At 34.0% G+C, this 23,902-nt stretch overlaps 2 long non-coding RNA genes and 1 pseudogene across 5 annotated transcripts; 2 read left to right on the top strand and 1 right to left on the bottom strand.

The window, feature by feature from the left end:
- On the bottom strand, positions 1-18,421 carry LOC126726556 (uncharacterized). Of its 2 annotated transcripts, none has more exons than XR_007655985.1 (5): positions 18,071-18,421; positions 17,882-17,949; positions 17,701-17,765; positions 17,482-17,558; positions 1-166 (listed from the first exon to the last, which is right to left on the bottom strand). It is a non-coding gene; the product is annotated as an uncharacterized LOC126726556 (long non-coding RNA). The 2 variants fall into 2 exon arrangements; XR_007655986.1 differs by lacking the exon at positions 1-166 and adding an exon at positions 4,477-6,767.
- LOC126726552 (O-fucosyltransferase 30-like) lies at positions 9,398-11,370 on the top strand (annotated as a pseudogene).
- Positions 12,702-23,591, top strand: LOC126726557 (uncharacterized). Of its 3 annotated transcripts, XR_007655988.1 has the most exons (5): positions 12,702-13,188; positions 13,634-13,841; positions 14,501-14,689; positions 14,826-14,964; positions 23,241-23,588. It is a non-coding gene; the product is annotated as an uncharacterized LOC126726557 (long non-coding RNA). The 3 variants fall into 3 exon arrangements; XR_007655989.1 differs by having other exon boundaries at positions 12,702-13,285; positions 14,501-14,964; positions 23,241-23,591; XR_007655987.1 differs by having other exon boundaries at positions 14,501-14,964.
- The last annotated feature ends 311 nt before the right edge of the window (positions 23,592-23,902 follow it).

The raw sequence follows: 23,902 nt of genomic DNA, 5'->3' as shown, positions 1-23,902 counted from the left end.
ACTTTTAAAAATTCATCCACTCTTTTACCCATGTACAAGTTTAAACTCCCCTCATATTAAAAGAAAAAAGGAAAAAGAAAATTTAACTCCCCATTATCATCAAACAAATAGAGTCTAGCAGTTACAATTTTATTTGACTCTGTCCATCCTTATCCTCACATCCCATCTGCAAATTCAAATTAAAAAAATAAAATAAAAATAAACAAACAATCTTTGCTACGTTAAGAGCCTGAGAGGTCTAGTATCAAACCAAAAAAAATAAAAATAAAAAAATTGGCAGAGAAACGTGCAAAGAAGGCCATCGCTCAAAATAAAAAATGAAAGGTGGGTACTCTAATTTGTCCTTATGTATTCTGTTATTGATATTTTAGTTTTATGTGTTGTGGTTTTCATAGGTAGTGATATATTTATTTGTTTCAATTTGGTGGTGTGTAGGCAGAAGTTTATCGGCAAGGATTTCATACAATTGTTGGTCTATCTCATTTATATGCTAGGCATCCCTCTCTCCCTCTCATGTTCTTTTTAAATTTTTAGTTTTTTTGTTTACTGCCTTTTTGTTTTGTTTCTTTCTTTTTGATTTTACAATTTTTTATATAATTCTATCAGTAAATTGTGGCATGTTGATTTTGTCTATTGGTTTTGTGTATTTTGTAGAAGATTTGCACGAACAAGGTCTTCTGATATTGGAGTAATGTTTTTGCATTCAAATAAGTGAGAATCACAATTCAGGTGGATTGGTAGACTCTGAGTCAAATGATCAATTCTGTCCAAGTAAGGAATGAAATGGTCTATTTCTTCCCAAATTTGAAACCACTGTCTAAAGCCTATGAGAAAGCTTCTATTTATTTATTCCAACTAAAGCTAATATTTAATGCAGAACAGAGACAACAACAACAGGGGGGAAGATGATTTAAAATTTGAGATTCATCATGGGGGAAGGTTCAGAAATCTTAATGGGCTAATTCATGTTCAAGAATCTTAATGAGGCAAGGCTAGCTATGTGCTCTAAGTTATTTTTATTTTTTAGGGGGGATTAATATTTTGATGCTTATGTATATTGTTTTGTGTGTTATAATGTAGGATGCATTGTCTACCAATGGTCAGAAGACACCTACAAGGCTACAACAAGTGTTGGAGGTGGATTGCTGCTATTACAAGTGCTGTTTTTTGTAACTGAAACTACTACAAGGGTTGGAGAAGCAAAGGTTGCTGCTACAAGTGTTGGAGATTCAAGTTCAAAGTATGCAAGCCAAGAAAAATAACAAACCTTGGACGATTTGAGAACATATAACTAGGCATTAACAATAATCTGTTTTATGTAATCCACATACATTTGGTGGTGATAATTTTGGAGTTTTAGGTGATATAGATTATGTACCCGCAAATAATTCTGTAATTTTTTTTTTTTGTCATTAATATAATTCTACAGCTATAGGTGATAATTCTCACCTATTTATCCTGAATAAAGCTGCATTTTTACAGATTGTATATTCAGGTAATATAAATGACTATGATAGCATGGGAAACTCTTATGATACCTATTCTGTCAAACTTGAAAATATGTCATTGTAAAATGAAATATTTATTTAGTCAAATCTTAAGTAAGAAGGAATAAGGGGAAATGGAAGTGCCTAATTTTAAGGGATATGGATAAGTAACTAAAATTCATGAGTGTTTACATTAGTACTTTTACATATCTAACCTTATTATTTAATCTTTTTAAACATATGAATTTGAAGGTATTTTGATGCGGAAAATGATGAAACCCAAATAAGGAATCAAGTAATTAGTAATATAGACTAGCCTCTGAGTTTTTTTATTTTTTGGGTAAGGGTTAATTTAGAGCAATTATTATAATTTCAGATTACTACATTTTTCGATCACAAAAAAAAAAAAAAAAAAAAAAAAAAAAAAAAAAAAAAAAACCTAGGAGCGTGATGAAAAATTATTTCACCACACATAATACTCATGACTCATCACACCCTTAGGTTTTTTTGTGATTAGAAAATGTAGTAATCTCAAATTATAATAAATGCTCTAAATTAACCCTTACCTAAAAAATAGAAGAGCCTTTGAGCATGCGCGTGAAGGTTAGTTATATATTAAAAAGATTCAGAAAGTTAGTTATGACTTCAAAAAAAAAATGTCAAAAATACCCATAATCTAATTAGATCATCTTTATTCTTAAAAAATAAAAAATAGGGTTAAAATTATAATTTAACAAAATTTAAAAAAAAAAAAAAAAACTACCAAGAAATTTTTTTTCCTAAAAATTAGTACACTCTATATTTAAATATATCTCACACATATTTAATATTTTTTTTCCCTAAAAATTAGCACTCACTAAACCTAGTAGTTTACTCTATTTTAAATTTTAAATTTTAAATTTTAGTTTCTACATATTCCTTCCCGTGCAACCTCACTAATAGTGGATAAATTCAAATTGAAAAATTACATTAAAGTAAAAAGGAAAAGAAAAAAAGAAAAAGAAAAAAAAGAGCCTAATTGTACGTATGGAGCGCGTGTGATGAGGCCGGTACTTTTTTAATAATTTGCTTAATTTAAGGATATGGATGGGAAGTTATAGTAATAGATTTTTAATAGGAGTTTTTTTTTTTTTTCCCTTTAAATTCAAAATAAATAAGATGATATTTGAAAAAAAGAAAAAGAAAAAAACAAACAAACAAATGTGACATCATGGAGTAAGGAAAGAAAATTCTATTAAAAAAAATTGAAAATCTTTAACCAAGAGAGTTGTCCTATTTATCACAAAAAAATTGGTCCTATTTTATTGGTAATGTTTTAGTAGGAGTTAAAAGACGTAGTTTTATCAAATTATCCTTTGGTTTTGTCTCTACTTAAACCCAAGGAAATAGGGGGTATTTTGGAACCAAAAAAAAAAAAAAAATCTGATTCAATTAGAGAAAACTTCTTAAATAGTAGTATAGATAATAGAGACTGAACTAAGTTTGGACCAAAGGGCGGTGGCACCTTGGTTTTTTTTTTTTTTTTTTTTTTTTAAATACATATTGTTAAAAAGTAATTATAGTATCTCTTCAAAAAAAAAAAAAAAGTAATTATAGTATATAGTTTAGTTTTATAGAATATAGTTAAAATTTTATGTTAACTTCTTAAAATTTATACCTGATTCCCTATGAAAAATCAAATTGGCCCAAAGAGACCTCATGAATTAGAAATAATTGGCCCAAATCTATTGACCTCTTAAAGAACAAAGGTTAATTTAATACACAAACTTGAGTAATTAGCATAATATTAAAGGGGTCGGATGTGGATCTATGCAATTACTTCACCCTTGTGAGATGTAAATTAAAGTTAATTGGTAATTTTTTTAACCTTTTTAAATATTACAATCTAAGCATGATTTACCTCAAGGTTCTAAATGTTATCACAAATCAACTAAGCATCTCTCTCTCTACAAAGAATTTTTTTTTTTTTTTTTGAGGAACTCTACAAAGAAAATTTGATTGATCTAATTAATGATGATGTTAATTAGAAAAAGCTTTAAACTTTAGAAATGGAAAATTTATTAGCTCTTTCATTTTATTTTCTTTTTAATTCCCAAGAAATTTCACTCTAGTTATAAGAATTAAATAATAATAATAAAGGCTAACTATGTCTATATATAACTTAGGTGATGATATAACTATATATAAGATAAAGGGAAACAAATTATGTTATGAAAAACAACAATCATTTTTTGTGAATAAATTATAGTGTTGATTATTTTTTATAGAGTCAAATTGAAAACATTATTTTTATGCCAAAAAGTTTGGTTTTAGTTTTTAAATTTTCTCAAAGTTATATTTTTCTCATTGTCATAATCATCATTTTTTTTGGGGGGGGGGGGGGGGGGGGTGGGGGGATTTGAAGGTAGATAGTAGATTATGACAACATATTTTTGTTTATATAAGAGAACGGTAGTCTCTAGCTTTAGAGTCAAGAGAAACTACCATGAAATTTAGTACATAAATCAGTCATATATGATTTTAGGAATTAAAAAAACGAGTTATATATTTAGAAAATTTTTAACTATATTTTGTTAACTTTAAATTGATGTTAGTTTAATTTTTTCATGTAATAATTAAATGTTGAATCTTTTTATAAATTCTAAGTAATTCTTAAATGATGAATTTTTTTTTTCATACTTTGACCTTTAAAGGTGAAATTTTGGTTCTGTCTCATGTTTTTTTTTTTTTGACAATTCGATAGCCGAGAGAGGGAGGATTTAATTTCTAGACATTGCCATTGGAAACATTAGGATGACCCCATTCCTAATTATTAAAAAAAAATTGTTATATAATTTTCAATGTAAAATATAAAAAAAATATCAAAAGGCTTACCATATTCATTGGGTTTACTAAATAGAGAGTGTAAGGACCAGATTTGAATTCCTAACCCAAAGTATGAATGGACTTAGAGGCCCAAAACAATGAATTTGTAGAGAAAGAGTTAGAAAATTGGGTTTTAGTTAATCAAACAACAAGTAAAGTAGGTTGGTGACAAAAGAGTGAAAATAGACAAGTTTAAACTGAAGAGAAAATGTCCTTGGCAAAGTCCAAGGAGACTAGTTCTTATATAATGCTCTTAAATGTGGTTACAAGTCTGGTTCTAGATTGATACAATATTTCTTTTCTGATTTTCGATCCCCCTCTTTCATTTCTTCCTCTTTCTCTTATACTCCTTCTTCCTTTCATCCTTTTCACTCCACGTGCATGACAGATAGTTGATGTTGATACTTGTCCCATCAGAACCTTCCGTAAGTCTTCATGTAGTAGCTGTAAAGCTGAAATTCACTATTCAGATATCACCTCCACATTAATGCGGCCAGGGAATTAGCTGCAGTGCATTTAATGCAGAAGTAGCAGCTTTCTCCTTACTTGTCTGATGCCTCTGCATTGCTTATCCGCACCAACAAAACTTCCTAGAACGTTACCTTGGTCGACAGACTACCTCTTTGGACCTCTGCCTTTGCAAGTCGAGGAGATGTTTATTCTCGACCCATCCTGTTGAGCCATTATGACCAAAACTAACTTCTTTATTTACTAACACAGTCTTTTCTGACAAAGATTCCTTCTCCTTAGACAAAACGTTGTCCTCGGCTTGGGCCACAAGCCCAATATACAAATAGGTAATGAACTCCTGGGCCCAATATCCCTACAATAGCCCCTCGGGATTCTTCTTTCTGACTCCTCGGCAAGAAAGGAGGATTTCAACTTCACCCTAGCTAGTTTGTGCTCCTCATGCCTCACCTTTACTTGTGTAGGCGCCTTTTTACCTACCCAAGACATGCTCCTGATGCATCGGCATACGAGACGCACTTTTCATTAAATTTTTACTACTCTCTATCCCCTACGTTCTACAACTTGATGCGAATCCAATGATTGAGGATTTCGCTAGGACCTGAGCGGGAATTCTCTCGCCTCTAACCCTGTATTCAATATAAATACTCTTCAAATCAATCATTCATCTTGTCTTAGCATTCATTTCGTTTTAGCGCATATACACTAAACCTGTGAATTCTTCTATCTCATTTGTGCCTTCTTAAATACAAAAAGACAGACTGAGGATACTTCCTTTCTTTCTGTAAGTCTTCCTAAACCTTTACCTTTTGTTTTTCCATATATTTTTCTTTTCTCTATATTTTTCTCCTCCTCGGCTCCACTCTCTCTTTTCTCAATCTTTTTAGTTCTCTCAACCCTTCTTAGAAATGGGTAGATTCAAGAGCTTAGTAGAATCCAAGGAGGGAATGGCAAACTTTAGGGCTAAATATAAGATTCCTCCCGGAGTAGGCACTAGGTACTGTAAAGACGGTCAATGGCACGCAGATAGGCAAGAGGGAGAAGTAGTAATCTCGATGATTGCCTTCATAGAAGGAGGGATGAGAATCCCTATGGGTATTGTTACCTGAGACTACCTTAGGGCCCATAGGCAAGCTCCTACCCAGTGCGCCCTAAATATGTTCAGGATACTTGGGTGTGTAGATGCCCTCAATGAAAAAATGGGCTTAGGATTGACTCACTGCGATGTCAATTGGATCTACAATCTCCACCACCTCACTGGGCAGGAGTATTACCTCAAGTCTAGATACCCCGCGGTCAGGCTTATTCAATGCCTCCCTGACTTCAATAAAGGCTCAAACAAAGACTTCTTGATTGTATTAGGGGAATGGCATGATGACCTCCCTTGCCCAACAAGAGAAGGGCAACCAGGAGGGGTCTTAGGTCTAGGTTTGGATAATTATATAAGTTTTTCTTTGATCAACTCTGTATATTTCCTCTGCTAACAATGTTTTCCTATTTCTCTTTGTGGTTTCCCAGATAAAAATGCCGCTTTGCACAACTTCGGTTTTATGAACCATCAGAGTTTGGACAAGATATTGAAAGCTGAGGTGTTCGTTCATACAGACGGCCAACTTAGGGCAACCCATTAGATCTTGGACTACACACCTATCTCCAAGAACTTCTTGGCGCCAAAGTGTGTCATCAAAGCCAAAGATCCTCAGATGCACCGTATCAACGTAGCGGCTCCAGTTTTTCTTCTCCCCAGCCATGTTCCAGAAGGCACGCTCACCACAGTGCCCATATTTGAAGCCATACCAAAGGTAGCCTTGCCACTACAACAGACAACTGGTGTGTAGACGCTCCTCTACTTCTCCAATGGAATAGTGGTGCCTTGGTCTTATTCTCATCCCTTCCTCCTGTCGTTCGTCTTGTCATGTGGGTTGTTCTATTGAAGAGCAATTGTCTCTGCTAAAATTATAGAAGTAAAAAACATTTTGAATTTCAGAACTTTTCTGCTTGAATCAATCTGATAAAAAATGTGACATTCTTCTTGTTTATGATTATTGGAGATTTGATTTAAGTTTATCATGAAATTTTTGCTTGAAGTGATGCGATGAATCAGACAGTATGACTTATTATCTTCCAGGTGTTCTCTGTCTACACCCACACAAGTGTTTGTTTCGTTGTTTATTTTGCTTTTCCATAGGTGGTTGGTGATATGAGTGTATAGAATATTTTGTACTATGGTTTAATTATGAACTTTATACTTGAAGCAAAGTTACTTCTACAATTGAGGTTTTGAATTAAACCTTTTACACAGTTTGTGTTGAAATTTGAGTTATGTTCACCATTAAGAGCTATTGTTGGTTTTGATTTTTGTCTCCTATTTGGAACTATTTTGATGTTTAAAGAAAATGGATCATTTTAATTGAAAAGGCTTGATATACTGATAACCCAAGAAAAACAAGAAATTGATATAAGCTTTTGGTTTTGTTATTTGCATGTTAGTTTCCTTCTTGACACTTACATGCTCATTTTTATGTATGATGAAATAAGTTTAATCATCAGTTTTAACTTTTAAGTACCATTTTTCGAGATATTTAAATAGGCATTGTACAAATCTGATAGGTTTGATTGAAATCTAAAATAAGATGATAAATCTGGATCCTCCAAACTATCATAGAATGTTTGAAGATGATAGATTAGGCACTTAACATAGTCAGCTCATGGATGTAAAGCCAAGAACAAATTATGGCAGATGTATTCATTGAGAACTCAATGATTAGTACTACAGTGACGTTTGATTATTTTAGTATCTTAGATTTGAGGACATAGAAATTCTATAAGCCGTTTGTGAAGCCTTGTTTTTCTACAGTGAAAACTTGTGTTTGAATCCTCCCATCTCCATTTGTTTTATTTTTAAATAAATGTCTATTGGTGTTAATCATAAAATTTGACATTCTTCTTGTTTATGATTATTGGAGATTTGATTTAAGTTTACCATGAAATTTTTGCTTGAAGTGATGTGATGAATCAGACAGTATGACTTATTATCTTCTAGGTGTTTTCTGTCTGCACCCACACAAGTGTTTGTTTCATTGTTTATTTTGCTTTTCCATAGGTGGTTGGTGATATGAGTGTTTAGAATATTTTGTACTATGGTTTAATTATAAACTTTATACTTGAAGCAAAGTTGCTTCTACAATTGAGGTTTTGAAATAGACCTTTTACACAGTTTGTGTTGAAATTTGATTTATGTTCACCATTAAGAGCTGTTGTTGGTTTTGATTTTTGTCTCCTATTTGGAACTATTTTGATGTTTAAAGAAAATGGATCATTTTAATTGAAAAGGCTTGATATACTGATAACCCAAGAAAAACAAGAAATTGATATAAGCTTTTGGTTTTGTTATTTGCATGTTAGTTTCCTGACACTTACATGCTCATTTTTATGTATGAAAACCAACTTGATGAAATAAGTTTAATCGTCAGTTTTAACTTTTAAGTACCTTTTTCCGAGATGTTTAAATAGGTATTGTACAAATCTATATGTTTGATTGAAATCTAAAATAAGATGATAATTCTGGATCTTCCAAACTATCATAGAATGTTTGAAGGTGATAAATTAGGCACTTAACATGGTCAGCTCATGGATGTAAAGCCAAGAACAAATTATGGCAGATGGATTCATTGAGAACTCAATGATGAGTACTACTACTACAGTGACGTTTGATTATTTCAGTATCTTAGATTTGAGGACATAGAAATTCTATAAGCCTTTTGTGAAGCCTTGTTTTTCTATAGGGAAAACTTGTGTTTGAATCTTCCCATCTCCATTTATTTTATTTTTAAATAAATGTCTATTGGTGTTATTCATAAAAATATTTAATGTTCCTTATAATCGTTTAAATAGTTTATATTGATGTGTAATTTAGTACATGTCTATGCAAGACATACTTTATACATTCCAAATCCAATCCACAAAAAATAGAATCATAATCATGTATTTTTAGGTGTTTTAATTTCCACAGTTCCTTTTATAGATATAAATAAAAGATTACGCTATAAACGATTCAAATTTTAATAGATAATAGATATTAGATACCACAGTCCACACCTAGTTGTACTATATAAGGATAGCCTATTTGATAGTATCTGTGCTTATTTTTATAAATTTGAAACTACTAAGGACTTTATAGAAACCCTCCTTTTTTTTGGGGAGGGGAAAATTAAATGGATGCAATAATTTTTTTTAGCCTTCAAGAATTTTTTTAGAGAGTTATGGTTTTGGTTTTGGATTTTTTTTTTTTTTTTTTTTTTTTTTTTTTTGGTTTTTTGAAAACTTTTGATATATCTAATTGTGAATGACTACTTATTAATTTCACATATAACCGCCATTTTTTTCTCCACCATCTCGCAATATGATACATAGAATTGTGGTATTAAGATTTTCTTTTTAAAAAAATATTATGAGATTTTAATTTTTCTGTTTGTCAAAAAAAAAAAAAAAACTTTTTTTTTTACTTTAAAAATAAAAGAGTGGGAACTTAAAAAGGTTAAAACTCGCTTGTATTCGTATATGACCGGTCCGAAAGATCAAAATCCACCACCACCAGTGAGCCATGAACCAGTTCCTCAACTCCAACAGACTTAAAAAACCTTCACACAGATCCCCTCTCCTCTCTCTCTCTCTCTCTCTCTCTCTCCTCACTCTTCTCTTCTCTCTTCTCTTCTTCCTCTCCTACTATTCCGTCAGTACCCCCAATTACCACATCTCACCCTCTACAGAAACCCAATTCCCCCAATGCCCCATTTCCCAATTAGCCCAAAAATTCCTCTGGTACGCGCCCCACAGTGGGTTCACCAACCAGGTTTCCGAGTTCAAGAACGCTATCTTAATGGCCGCCATTCTCAACCGGACCCTTGATTGTTCCTCCGGTTCTCCATCACCACGCTGTTGCTCTCGGAAGCTGCCCCAAGTTTCGGGTTTCCGATCCGAATAAAATTCGGGTTGACGTTTGGAACCGTGTGGTTGAGCTCCTCAGGACTGGCAGGTGACTCACTTTGATCAGATTAGAATGTGGGTTCTATTGGGTTTCTTTTGATTTTCATGTTTGTGGCATACAAAAAAATGTTGTTTCTGTTCAACTTTTTTGTTTGGTTGGTGAGAGAATGAAAGTTGAAACTGTCTCCATCACTAGGACAATGGTCTTATTAGGCTTAGTGGAATAGATGTTTTTGTTCTCTAAAATCTAAGTAAGTTACCAACTTGAGTCTAAACTTGGTTTTAGCTGTGTATTTTGAAAAACTAGAATTTGGGTCTATTTGGCATTCCCTTTTGCTATCAAGTTTCATGTTTGGTATCTGCTATTGGATCGCTTCCTATTTTTATTATCATTTTGTAAATTATAGCTTAATATGAACCTCTTGTTGCAGGTATGTCTCAATGGCTGACATTATTGATATTTCGTCGTTAGTGTCTTCATCTGTTATTCAAACGATAGATTTCAGGGTTTTTGCATCCCTATGGTGTGGGGTGAGATTGCGATTGTTTCATGAATCAAATGAGCAGTCGTCTTTGTTTGATAGCCTAAAGCAATGTGGATCTCTACTATCTGGGCTAAATGGTAATGTTCATAAATGTGTGCATGCAGTAGGTGAAGATTGTAGGACTACAGTTTGGACTTACCAAATTGGCGAGAAAGATGGGGTATTAGATTCATTCCAACCTGATGAACAGCTCAAGAAGAAGAAGAAAATTTCATATGTTAGGAGACGAAGAGATGTATATCAGACTCTTGGACCCAGTTCTGCAGCTGAATCAGCCACTCTGCTGGCATTTGGAAGTCTTTTCACCTCTCCATATAGAGGTTCAGAGCTGTACATTGATATTCATGAAGCTCCAAGAGATCAGCGGATACAGTCTTTGATTAAAAAGATTGAATTTCTTCATTTTGTCCCTGAAATTTTGAGTGCAGGAAAGGAGTTTGCTGATAAGAACATAAATGCTCATTTTCTTTGTGCACAGCTCAGATTGTTAGATGGGCAGTTCAAGAATCATTGGAAAGCTACTTTTCTGAGTTTAAAACAGAAAGTAGAATCTTTGGGACAGAGTCCACTCCCTATTCATATTTTTGTGATGACTGATCTTCCTGAAGGTAATTGGAGTGGAAGTTACTTGGGGGACTTGGCTAGAGATTCACATCATTTTAAGCTGCATTTTCTGAGAGAAGAAGGTGAGTTAGTGATAAAAACATCCAAAAAAGTTGTGGCTGCTAAGCATAGCCTGAGGTTTGCATTTGTTCCAGAGAGCATGGGTGGACTAAAAAAACATTGCCCTTCTGAGAGATTACCTGATGTACTTCTATTCATAGAGGAAGCTGTTTGCAGCTGCGCTTCACTTGGTTTTGTTGGGACTGCGGGGTCTACTATTGCAGGGAGTGTAGAGCTTATGAGAAAATTTGGCACATGTGCAAGCCAAAGTCTGACTGCATTGTGACAAGTGGCTTGGTATGATAAAAAGTAAAAACTAAACTCATTGAAGGTGGTATTAGTTTATGAGAAGAAATTTCTATTAGGGCTGTAATCGGTTCGGTTCGGTCGGTTTTTTTTTATCCGGCCAACTGAAACCGAAATTTTCGGTTTGTAAAAGTCTTAACCGAAACCGACCGAAATAGTTGAAAAACCGTCGGTTTCGGTTTGTTTCGGTTTCTGTCGGTTTTTCGGTCGGTTCTGGTTTTTGGGCCTGGAGTTTAGGCCAGTTGAACCTTTGGTTTTTTCCTACTAATTTTTCGCATTTTTCCAGTCATTTTCTCAACTCCCAAACAAATTTTATAACAAAAAAATTCAAAATATATCCTTAACACAACCAAAAATCAAAATAAAACATCTTTTATTCACAATCCAGGTGAGAGGAGGAAGAAAGGAAAAATCAAAATAAAAACATCTTTTATTAGCAAACTCGGTGAGAGGAGGAAGAAAGGGTGAGAGATTGAGGGAAAGAGAGGATCGGAGTGGATGGAGCGGCGGCAGCCAGATCGGTTTTCCTGCATGTGGCTCGTCCGTGCTTTCCGAGGCGTTGCCTGTGACTCAGTATGGGAAAAGCGCGGCCAGATCGGCGATCAGTGTTGGTGGCCTGGGTCGGTTGTCAAGATCGGAGCTCGTCCGTGCATGGCTGGCGATCGGAGAGGTGGATCGGTGATGAGGGAGGGGTAGGCTAAGATCTGGGTGGACCGGTGATTGTGGGTCTTGGGTGTTTGGCCGACACTTGATCTGGGCGGTCGGTGGTGTGTGGAGGCGGCGGCAGAGGGAGATTCGGCGTGAGACTGTGGAGTGAGGCTGAACTTGAGAGAGAGGAGAGTGTGAGACCGTGAGAGTGAAATCTGAAAAATGTGGGAACGTAGGATTGGGTTTTCTAACCTTTGATTTTATACTCTAATTAGTTTTAGTTTAATTAGTTTAATTAAATATTTACTTAGTTTAATTACAGATGATTAATTTAATGGATTTTAAAATGCTATATTTACTTTAGTTTACTTGGTCGGATGATTTGAATTTTGAAAGGAAATGAGGGAAGCCACTGCCAGTTTATCACTGAGTTGTATTAAAATGAAAGGATAGATGATGGAAAGGTCCACTGCCCAACACAATGCTGAAAGCAGCCAGCCAATATTTACAAAATATTATATATTTAATATAAAATATAATATAATAATATATAATAATATATTTCGGTTCGGTGTATTAAAATTTGAAACCGAAAATCGAACCGAACTTTTCGGTTTTTTACATAATAAACCGAAACCGAACCGAACCGAAACCGAACCGAAATTTCAGTTTGGTTTCGGTCGGTTTGAAGCGGTTTTTTCGGTTCTTCGGTTTTTTGCACACCCCTAATTTCTATGGTTAAGGGTTGTAGAAGTATGCTTTACAAGCCTTCCACTTGAATAGTCTTGCAGTAAAAGATGATGGGACCAGCAGTCTTCGGATATTTTTTATGCTTTCTTGCGATTCTTGTGATCCAGCCAGCATTTCATCCAAATCTTCTGTTTGTTGAAGGCACAGAAAACCGTTAAGGAAGAAATTTCCTCATGTCAGGATTCAACTCCACTGAGGTTGCAGTTTATTGAAGGTCAATGTAAATATCTTACAGTCTCAAGGAGAAGAAAGAGGATACTTCTCAGATTTGACATGTGATCTGCTCTCTCCCATTTGATCTCCATCCACTCAGAACAGTTAGATCAGTTCTGATTTCATTGTTGATCTCTTTTTTCCTCTTCTAGTACATGGCTGTCTACTCGATTAAAGCTTGGAAAGGATGCAATCTGTTGCTTCTTCCAAATTCTTACTCAATGGGTCGACCTTCAACCTCTCTCTCTCTCGGCCTGGTACAGCAATCTGCATTAATCGCTGTCTTACTGTTTACCAATTACTTAACCACTCATTTGGAGCAGTTGTGGCTATAAATTATGCGAGCTCTTATAGGTGTTTATTGTCGTCTTGATCTCACATCACTCCAAATTCTTTTTATTTCCTTTCGGTTTCACTTTCTAATTCCCTGGCACTTCTTAGTGTTTATAACAGAGATATCCAGGGTTCAAATCTCTTATCCTCTATTGTTGTAACTATCGAATTATTAAAAAAAAGTATAAAAATTCAATATGTGTGTGTATATATATATATATATATATATATATATATATATAGTAATTGCCATGTTGTTGTAGTTCTTAGGCTATGACCTCTTGAGATGCTTTTAATCTTATCTCTGTGTGTTGGTTGTACTGTACTTGCCCCATTTGTCTATAAAATGACTAGTTATTGGTTCTGCAGGTGTTCCATGGATTGAAGACAAACATAGGATGTTTTTCTTGGACTACAGAAGCTTAGCAAAGGTGATTGGCGTGGAATAGCTCGCAATTATGTTATATCAAGGACACCTACTCTAGTGGCTAGCCATGCTCAAAAATATTTCATCAGGCAAACCAATGTATCTCAAGAGAAAGAGACATTCCAGCCTGTTTGATATATAGCAGATGAAGTTAGTTCCTTTCTTTCCATCTGATGTTATAAACTAATATACTGTATCCACATGCATACATTGACTCACTAAACATGAAAGGGGAGACAAAAAAACTGCATGAAGCTTCTATAGGCCTGTAGATAACGTTGTCTGGTATGCACTCACTGTCATTTGTTACTGGCATATAAATTTTGGTTGGTTTTTCGAACCTTCATGCATCAGTAACAGAGAACTAAGATGGCACAGCAAGGCGTATTACATGGATGGGCCAGTTTTTAAAAGGTTTTTGTCCTGGAAGTGAGGATATACCCTTTTCCCCTGGTTATTAAAATGATCTTTTACTGTCTTTGTGCAAACAATATGTGTGTACCTTTATTTTGTTATAGGATTATTTAGTTGTTAAAGCTTGTCAAACTCTTCCGATTCTCAGGTCCAATTCAACTCCATTCTTTGTGTGATTGTGCTATTTGACTGTCTTTAGAGACAACTATTTCCTTTTCCTTATGATGCACACTTGAACAAAATCTTTATAAGTTGAAGTTCTTTTTTTTTTTTTTTTTTTTTTTTTTTTTTTTTTTTTTTTTTAATTTTTTTTTTTTAATAAAAAATTTTAAAAAATATATCTTTATAAACTCCCTTCTAGGTATCTGATATAATTGCTATTAATATGTCTGCAGTCAGCCAACACTCCGATGGTACCTCATGACTTCTTATCTGTCAACGACTCACAGGCTGAAACACAGAGCAATCCTCCATTGCCTGCTCATCCTGCCCTGGACGAAGAATGTGAATCAATGGAATCTATCAACTCCAGTGATGGAGATCCTATTCCTCCGAAGACAGAGAGCTCACAACCTTGCTTCCCAGTTATGCAAATAATTGTGTCACCAGAATTACTCTTTACATATCATTCTCATCTATTTTATCGTATAATTTCATAACTCACTCTAACATTTTCAGTTTATAGTTTATACCCCCAATACTAACACCTACGATTAGCAGAGATTTGGGATAAAAAAGATCTAAACTCTAGACGATTCCATGGGCTCCTTCAACTTTCATGATCAAAAACCCCCTAACAGAGAGATCAGTGAGTGGCAGTGAGGCATGGTGGTGATTTTCGACGGTGACGCTGATATTGGTATAATCTCTCTCTCTCTCTCTCAAAATGCACTTTGCTAGAAATTTTGAATGCCATTAAAAATCTCAAAATAGAGAGTTATGGACCTAATAGACATATATACATCCTAAAAGTTATGGACCAAATACATTATTTACCCTTAGTAGTTTCTTGCAAATCTCCTTGTTAATGATATTTACTATTCTTTGTTGCCACTTTAAATAAATGTTGACAAAATGAACTTGGACCATCTAATTTGAGGAAAAGCCTTTGCTTGTTGCTACGCTATTGAAATAAACCTAGACCGTTGTATATTCCTAAATCCTAATCCTACTTCCAAAAAAAAGAGAAACATCTTGGGCATTATCTTGTATACATGAAGTTTAGAGCATCAATTCACATCTGTTTATGCATTTTTCTTCTATGAATTGTCTCATCATCAAATATCATTTTTTTTTTTTTTGAAAAAATTATATCAAATATCATTTTTTATACTTAGCTATTCACTTTTACCATATAGAACCACTCTTATAATTATTTAATAAGTGTAATGAAAAATTACATACACCCAAATAAAATTGTATTGACGCCCTCCATATAATAATAATATATACAAATGATTATGTCACTAGAATTTCCCATACGTAAAATGACAAATGTTTGAAGAATGTACGAATACTGACTCCCAATTAAAGCAACAGTAATAACATGCCAACAACCAGTCAAATATGATAAATAATCCATATGTAAATGACAAATGTTTGAAGAATGTACGAATAACATGCCAACAACCACTCAAATATGATAAATAATCCATATGTAAAATGACAAATGTTTGAAGAATGTACGAATACTGGCTCCCAATTAAAGCAATAGTAATAACATGCCAACAACCACTCAAATATGATAAATAAATAAAAAATACAAGTACAAAAAGACCGCCAAAAAGAAGTTCAGACAGACACGCATACGGCAATAAAAGCTATATTAATATCTCTCACAGAGGTTTTTGAGTGATAGAAGACTGCATTGTTACAGACGTGAGCTTTAAAAATCTTACATGTGTATGTAAGGGTTTCTTCATTATACGTGTGGGCCAAAGAAGAGAAGATAGGGCAGAACTCATCAAATCAAATAATAAGAACATAGAGTAATAGACTATGTAGCTAGCACAGTTTTAGGAGTTTTTTTTTTCCAGATAAACAAGGGTAAGGCTTATTTTCAGTGGAAAACACTTGGGAAGATGGACACGTGTCCACCATTTAATGTGTTTAGTAAAAATTTTCATTAGACACAAGCTGTGTTCGATAAACAATATGGTGTTAGTGTAGAGTTTAGCTGGTTTTGGGTTATAATTATTGTGGATGAATATATATATATATATATATATAATATTTAAAAAAAAAATTATTTTGAACACTGCAATACAAATTTACACCCCCTCACTATTAACCTGACCACTTTGTTTTTAAAGTCCAACTTAAACTCCAACAAATAAAAAAGTCCAAAAGAAAATTTTGGTCTTTAATCTAAGAAATAAAAAGCTCATAAGTCAAAATTTGAAAAATCATAAAAAAAATAAAAAATAAAAGGTCAAATAAAACTTAAGAATTTGTAGATACCTAACTTCCAAAATCTCTAATTATCCTTCGTTGCTCTCCAAACCCAAAGGAAAAGGTTGTTTCTGCTGCATACACACAAAATCTACTGCCGCCTGACTGTCCCTAATCTGCCGCCGCAGCCATTTGGTCTGCCTTCTGCGGCCGCTTGATCTGGTTTTTCAGCTCTCTCTTTCTCTCTTCTTCACTGTGAGAGTGTGTTTATAGTGTTTTGATATACTATTTCACTAGATCTAGGTGCGTGTGTTTATAGTGTTTTGTTCCGCTGCCCCTGTGTGGTGTTATTTTTTGATTTTATGTTGTTGAGTTTTTGAGAGAGAAGTATGAGAGAAGAGAACAAAGAGATTTGGGAGAGCTGGTAGAGAGGAGACGGAAGAGAAAGGTAAGCAGCAGACTTGAAATTTTTAGGGGGTGAGTTTGAGAATGGGTGCGTTTTGCATTGGGTCGGATACTATTCTTATTAGCATAATTCATGTATTACAATAACAAAATAGAGTATTTTGCATATTATATGGTTATATCAATTGATATTCTAGAAGGTTGTTCTCATAAGTTACAAAAATTGTCAAAGGAAAAATGAATAATTGTCATATTAAACTTAAGGAGTGATTCGTCTGTGTGTGTGTGTGATTTCCTTTTAGAATCCTTCATAAATCATCTAAAAAAATGAAGACACTATCAAACCCACCAAAACCTTTTGATTTCCTTTTGGTCTGTGTGTGTGTGATTTCCTTTTGATTTCCTAGTGGTACACATTGCTCAAAATATTCATAATCAAACCCACCAAAACCCAAAATTCAAAGTCCAAATTTGAAAACAAAACCACAATTACACCCAAAGATATTCCCGCACAACACAGAACACCAAAACCCAATTCACCCATTATTGCAAAAAACCACAAATTGTCTAAGATAATTACCCGCCAAGGACGACGCCTTCCTGACCACACCCTAAGGATCCGCAGCACTGATTTGGTCCGATTGAAGGGACCGTGACCTTGAGAAAAAGAGAAAGAAAAACAAAAGGGCATTAGGTCAAGTGATAAAAAAAATTGTACTCACCACAATCCATTTGATACCTCTAAAACAAAATCCAAACTCACATAGACAGAGAAAAAGAGAGAGTGAGGGACATACACAGAGGATGTGGAGAGAAGGGGAAACCTATAGCACTTTCTCGAAATTGAATAACAGAAGGGGAAACCTGATGCACAAAGATCCAAAGCAATAGCTAATAAATCCAAGTAAAAACACAAACTTTCAAATACCCAATTCATCAAACTGCTCTAAAAACAAACTCAGATAATAAATTATTCTTACCTTGAACTTATTCCCTTATTCCACTATATCTATCAGTAAAATCCATCCGCTTCAGCTTTCTTCAAAACCTCCCAAATATACAACAACACACCAAAACCACTAAATCAAATTCAATGCAATAAACAAAAACCAACATAATTAACTCTTAAAATTTAGCAACCCAGATGAAAAAAAATACAATAAAGTTACCTTCTTGGGATTGACCTTAGCTTGCTTCTTCCGAACTTGGTGGTACAACTATGCTGCGAGCTTTTCATAGACCTGGCATTTGATGTACTAAATGTCACCCAAATTCGGATGGGAGGAGGGGGATTTGGAGATTTGGGTGGAAAGGAAATCAGAGAGGGTGGAAGTGAGGGAAGGAGGGGAGAAGGCGATTTCGAAGTGGGGAGTGTGTTGGATGGAGAGGGAATGGAAAGGGAAATGGCACAGTGCACGACGGCGAGATTAGAGATCGAGAGATAGGTTGAGAGTGAGCTGAGAGTTTTTGTGAATTTAGGGTTTTTTTTCGATTGAGGGTTTTTTTTTTTTTTTTTTTTTTTTTTTTTTTTTTTTTCAAACCTTGGCCGCATTTGATAAAACACAACTCTTCCCTTGTTTAAGCCGCGTTTAACTGAACGCAGCTCCGGACATGTTTAAGCCACGTTCAACTGAACGCAGCTCCGGACATGTTTAAGCCACGTTGAACAAAATGCAGCTCTATACATTCTTGAGCCGCGTTTTATAAATGCAGCTTCGGGATATATTGATGAAAAAAAAAAAAAAAAACCGGATGGGTATGTAGCCGCGTTTTTAAAAATGCGGCTTAAGTCGGACCCTGCTAAACGCAACCTCAACATAACAGAATGCAGCTGCAGAGTTGGTCTATAGTCGCGTTTAGTAAACGCAGCTATAGGTCTAGTAGTGGAGCTGCGTTTTCATGAGACGCAGCTCAAACACTACCCTGAAGCTGCGTTTTTGAAAAACGTAGCTCCAAAGCGCTTTTTTTTGTAGTGTGTAGCATGTATCGCATTCAAACACCCAAATGACTCAAATCATTTATGGTCTGCATTTAATATTCCTAACCTTCTAAAGTCTTTAAAAGACACTTGTAATGAATTAATTTATATAAGAGAGGCCATACCTTGAGTATATGTTGGTAGCTAGGTTTAGCCTCAGCCTCAGCCTCATACTATTTTTTTAAAAGTGCTAATTTTATCCCAACTTATGGATAAGGGTTCCCACGTCTCACTCAAGTTTCACATCAAACTCAAAAGTGTAAAGTTTTTTTTTTTTTTTTTTTGAGAAACCAGTCTATGAGACAGATCGATGCTTTTATTAAAACATAAGAAAACTAATCAAATAGAGCAAGGGGGATAATGTCCCCAGGTAAGTCTTCAACCCAAACCTAATGTTCTAGTTCTAGCCCAACCCGAGATTTCTTTGCCAAAACCCTTCGATGTAAAGATTAACTTGTCAAATATATAAGAACTGAAACTCAAACAAAACAATAATATCATAAACCCACAAAGTTTAGAGAAATAATATAAACCCATATAAGCATTAATCATATGTAAAGAGAGAACCTGAAGATTGTGGGTGGTGCCGCTGATTTAGAATGGAAGAGAAGAAGGGCCGCCGAGTCGTACGAGAAGAGATGAATCGCCGCCGAGTTGGATTGGATATGAGTGTGCCGCTGATTTGAATATGGATTGGAAGAGAATAAGCTAGAGAGTGGCGCCGATGATTTGGATTGGATGAGAAGAAGCGCCTCCGATTTGAGGTTGTGGGTGTGCCGGGCTCTGAGGGTTTTGTGGGTGTACTGCAAATGTGGTATCAATTGTCTGATTTGAGGGTTTTGTTTAGAGAGGCAAATAGAGCAATGAGCAAACGAAGTTGAGAGGTAGAGAAGCAAACGTGAGATAGGAGAACAGGCTGAAAAGTGTGATGAATGTTTTAATTTTTTGTTTATATATAAAACCGGTTTAACCCGTAACCAAAAACCTTTAAAGTTACATCAACGATCAAGATCAAAACCAGAGTAAATTAATGGCTCAGATATAGGTGGGTACCGTAACCACCCCCCCCCCCCTCTTTTTTTGGGGTATGGTAGAATGAGCCTTTCTTAAGATACTTTATTAATAGATTTCTTTAAATTCTAACTATAGTTTAATGATTTAGATTCTGCCATGTTAATATTTTACTAATAATATTCTTAAAATAATAAAATAATGTTACAAACAAAACAATTAAAATTATTGTTATTAAAATACTGATATGACAAAATTTATACTATTAAATTATTAAAAACTAGTTAAGATTTAAGAAAATTTATTTTATAGAGTACCTGAGAAATCGATCTGAATTCGTTTTAAGTTATGACTTGTGATATTGACGTGAAATAACGTGAGTAAATGCCCTGAACTTTTCTAGAAACAAATTTGAAATCTCAAACGTTACTCCCTGTGCTATAAGAGAACAAGCAGAATGTCACATTCTGTGTAATGTGTATGATGACAAAACCTCAATTCTCAGAGCTGATGTCATGCTAAGTTACTTGGCTTAATTACCTCCTTCTGTCCGAAGAGCTCTCTTAGATTTACTACTGTTACACCAATCAAGTCATCAATGCCAAACAAAAAAGATAACCGTTCAGACTAACACTTTAGAGTTTCAGCAAATTTGAAGCCAATTTGTATGTACCACAGGTCCACAACTACCCAATAAATTATACATCTATGAGCGCAACTACCCAGCAATCTGCCTCTATAAATAGTATCCGACCCAATGCAAAACGCACCCATTCTCAAACTCACCCCCTAAAAAATTTCAAGTCTGCTGCTTACCTTTCTCTTCCGTCTCCTCTCTACCAGCTCTCCCAAATCTCTTTGTTCTCTTCTCTCATACTTCTCTCTCAAAAACTCAACAACATAAAATCAAAAAATAACACCACACAGGGGCAGCGGAACAAAACACTATAAACACACGCACATAGATCTAGTGAAATAGTATATCAAAACACCATAAACATACTCTCACAGTGAAAGAAAGAGAGAAAGAGAGAGCTGAAAAACCAGATCAAGCGGCCGCAGAAGGTAGACCAAATGGCTGCGGCGGCAGATTAGGGAAAGTCAGGCGGCAGTAGATTTTGTGTGTATGCAGCAGAAACAACCTTTTCCTTTGGGTTTGGAGAGCAAAGAAGGATAATTAGAGATTTTGGAAGTTAGGTATCTACAAATTCTTAAGTTTTATTTGACCTTTTATTTATTTATTTTTTATGATTTTTCAAATTTTGACTTATGAGCTTTTTATTTCTTAGATTAAAGACCAAAATTTTCTTTTGGACTTTTTTATTTGTTGGAGTTTAAGTTGGACTTTAAAAACAAAGTGGTCAGGTTAATAGTGAGGGGGTGTAAATTTGTATTGCAGAGTGTTTAAAATAAATTTTTTTAAAAATATTATATATATATATATATATATATATATATTCATCCACAATAATTATAACCCAAAACCAGCTAAACTCTACACTAACACCATATTGTTTATCGAACACGGCTTGTGTCTAATGAAAATTTTTACTAAACACATTAAATGGTGGACACGTGTCCATCTTTCCAATTGTTTTCCACTGAAAATAAGCCTTACCCTTGTTTATCTGGAAAAAAAACTCCTAAAACTGTGCTAGCTACATAGTCTATTACTCTATGTTCTTATTATTTGATTTGATGAGTTCTGCCCTATCTTCTCTTCTTTGTCCCACACGTATAATGAAGAAACCCTTACATACACGTGTAAGATTTTTAAAGCTCACGTCTGTAACAATGCAGTCTTCTATCACTCAAAAACCTCTGTGAGAGATATTAATATAGCTTTTATTGCCGTATGCGTGTCTATCTGAACTTCTTTTTGGCGGTCTTTTTGTACTTGTATTTTTTATTTATTTATCATATTTGAGTGGTTGTTGGCATGTTATTCGTACATTCTTCAAACATTTGTCATTTTACATATGGATTATTTATCATATTTGAGTGGTTGTTGGCATGTTATTCGTACATTCTTCAAACATTTGTCATTTTACATATGGATTATTTATCATATTTGACTGGTTGTTGGCATGTTATTACTATTGCTTTAATTGGGAGTCAATATTTGTACATTCTTCAAACATTTGTCATTTTACATATGGGAAATTCTAGTGACATAATCATTTGTATATATTATTATTATATGGAGGGCGTCAATACAATTTTATTTGGGTGTATGTAATTTTTCATTACACTTATTAAATAATTATAAGAGTGGTTCTATATGGTAAAAGTGAATAGCTAAGTGTAAAAAATGATATTTGATATCATTTTTTCAAAAAAAAAAAAAATGATATTTGATGATGAGACAATTCATAGAAGAAAAATGCATAAACAGATGTGAATTGATGCTCTAAACTTCATGTATACAAGATAATGCCCAAGATGTTTCTCTTTTCTTTGGAAGTAGGATTAGGATTTAGGAATATACAACGGTCTAGGTTTATTTCAATAGCGTAGCAGCAAGCAAAGGCTTTTCCTCAAATTAGATGGTCCAAGTTCATTTTGTCAACATTTATTTAAAGTGGCAACAAAGAATAGTAAATATCATTAACAAGGAGATTTGCAAGAAACTACTAAGGGTAAATAATGTATTTGGTCCATAACTTTTAGGATGTATATATGTCTATTAGGTCCATAACTCTCTATTTTGAGATTTTTAATGGCATTCAAAATTTCTAGCAAAGTGCATTTTGAGAGAGAGAGAGAGATTATACCAATATCAGCGTCACCGTCGAAAATCACCACCGTGCCTCACTGCCACTCACTGATCTCTCTGTTAGGGGGTTTTTGATCATGAAAGTTGAAGGAGCCCAGGGAATCGTCTAGAGTTTAGATCTTTTTTATCCCAAATCTCTGCTAATCGTAGGTGTTAGTATTGGGGGTATAAACTATAAACTGAAAATGTTAGAGTGAGTTATGAAATTATACGATAAAATAGATGAGAATGATATGTAAAGAGTAATTCTGGTGACACAATTATGGTGATATGTTTATGGGCTTGCTGATGGGGATGTGCAGAGTGATTTCTTAGCCTAAGGTTTATGTTGATATGGGAATAATCAGTACTTGACATATCATTCTTTATAAATTTTGCTACTTTTTGTGTAAGTGAATGGACAATTGCCTAGGGTCGATTTTAAAGTTTTATTATTTAAGATCCAAAAAAAGTTGTTGATATGTTTCTTATGGAATTTTTCTAGATGTTGCATTTGTATTTATTTATTTATTTTATTATTAAAGAAAGGTTTTGATATCTGGGATTTGTATATAAATGTTTGCTTACTTTATAGGGTTTGGTGTTGTTGGCACACAAGAAGCTCATTGCAGAGAAGCTTGCAGAGGAAGGAGCCGAACAGAACGTCAAGTGGGAGGCCAAGAAGGAAAAATACTTGGTAACAAGTCTATCATATTGAACTGCATTGTTCAAGAGCAACAGCTGCATTGAGGCTGCACCAATTAAGTGCTACTGCATCTAAAGATACAATAATCATTGATGTACTGTAATAGATAGCTAGTAGGGATTAGCAAACATTAAGATACTTAGCATTGTATTAGGAATATTACTTGATGTTTAATGATACAATAATCATTGTTTAATGAATCATATTGGGACAAACAAATTAAATTCTATGCAACACTTAATCAAAAGAAATCATTTTCAATTCTAGCTTTAGGTAGACTCTAGCAGTGTATGAAAATTGAGATATGTCTTGATTTGGTTGGATGAAAGTTTTTGTTTTAGTTGAATGAATGTATTTTTGTATTGCTAATATATATATATATATATATATATATATATATATATATATATATATATATATATATATATTCGTTTAAATGGTAATATTGGAACAATAATTTGATGACTTGTTAATTTGGCAGATTGGAGTTTCATGCATTCCATTTTTTTTATCAAAAAAATTGAAATATCAAATTTCACACGCCTTTTTTT

This window comes from Quercus robur, chromosome 5 (assembly GCF_932294415.1).
Source record: "Quercus robur chromosome 5, dhQueRobu3.1, whole genome shotgun sequence".
NCBI classification, from domain to species: domain Eukaryota; kingdom Viridiplantae; phylum Streptophyta; class Magnoliopsida; order Fagales; family Fagaceae; genus Quercus; species Quercus robur.
Note: the sequence above shows the minus strand (reverse complement) of the source record. Positions and strands in the feature narration are given on the sequence as shown.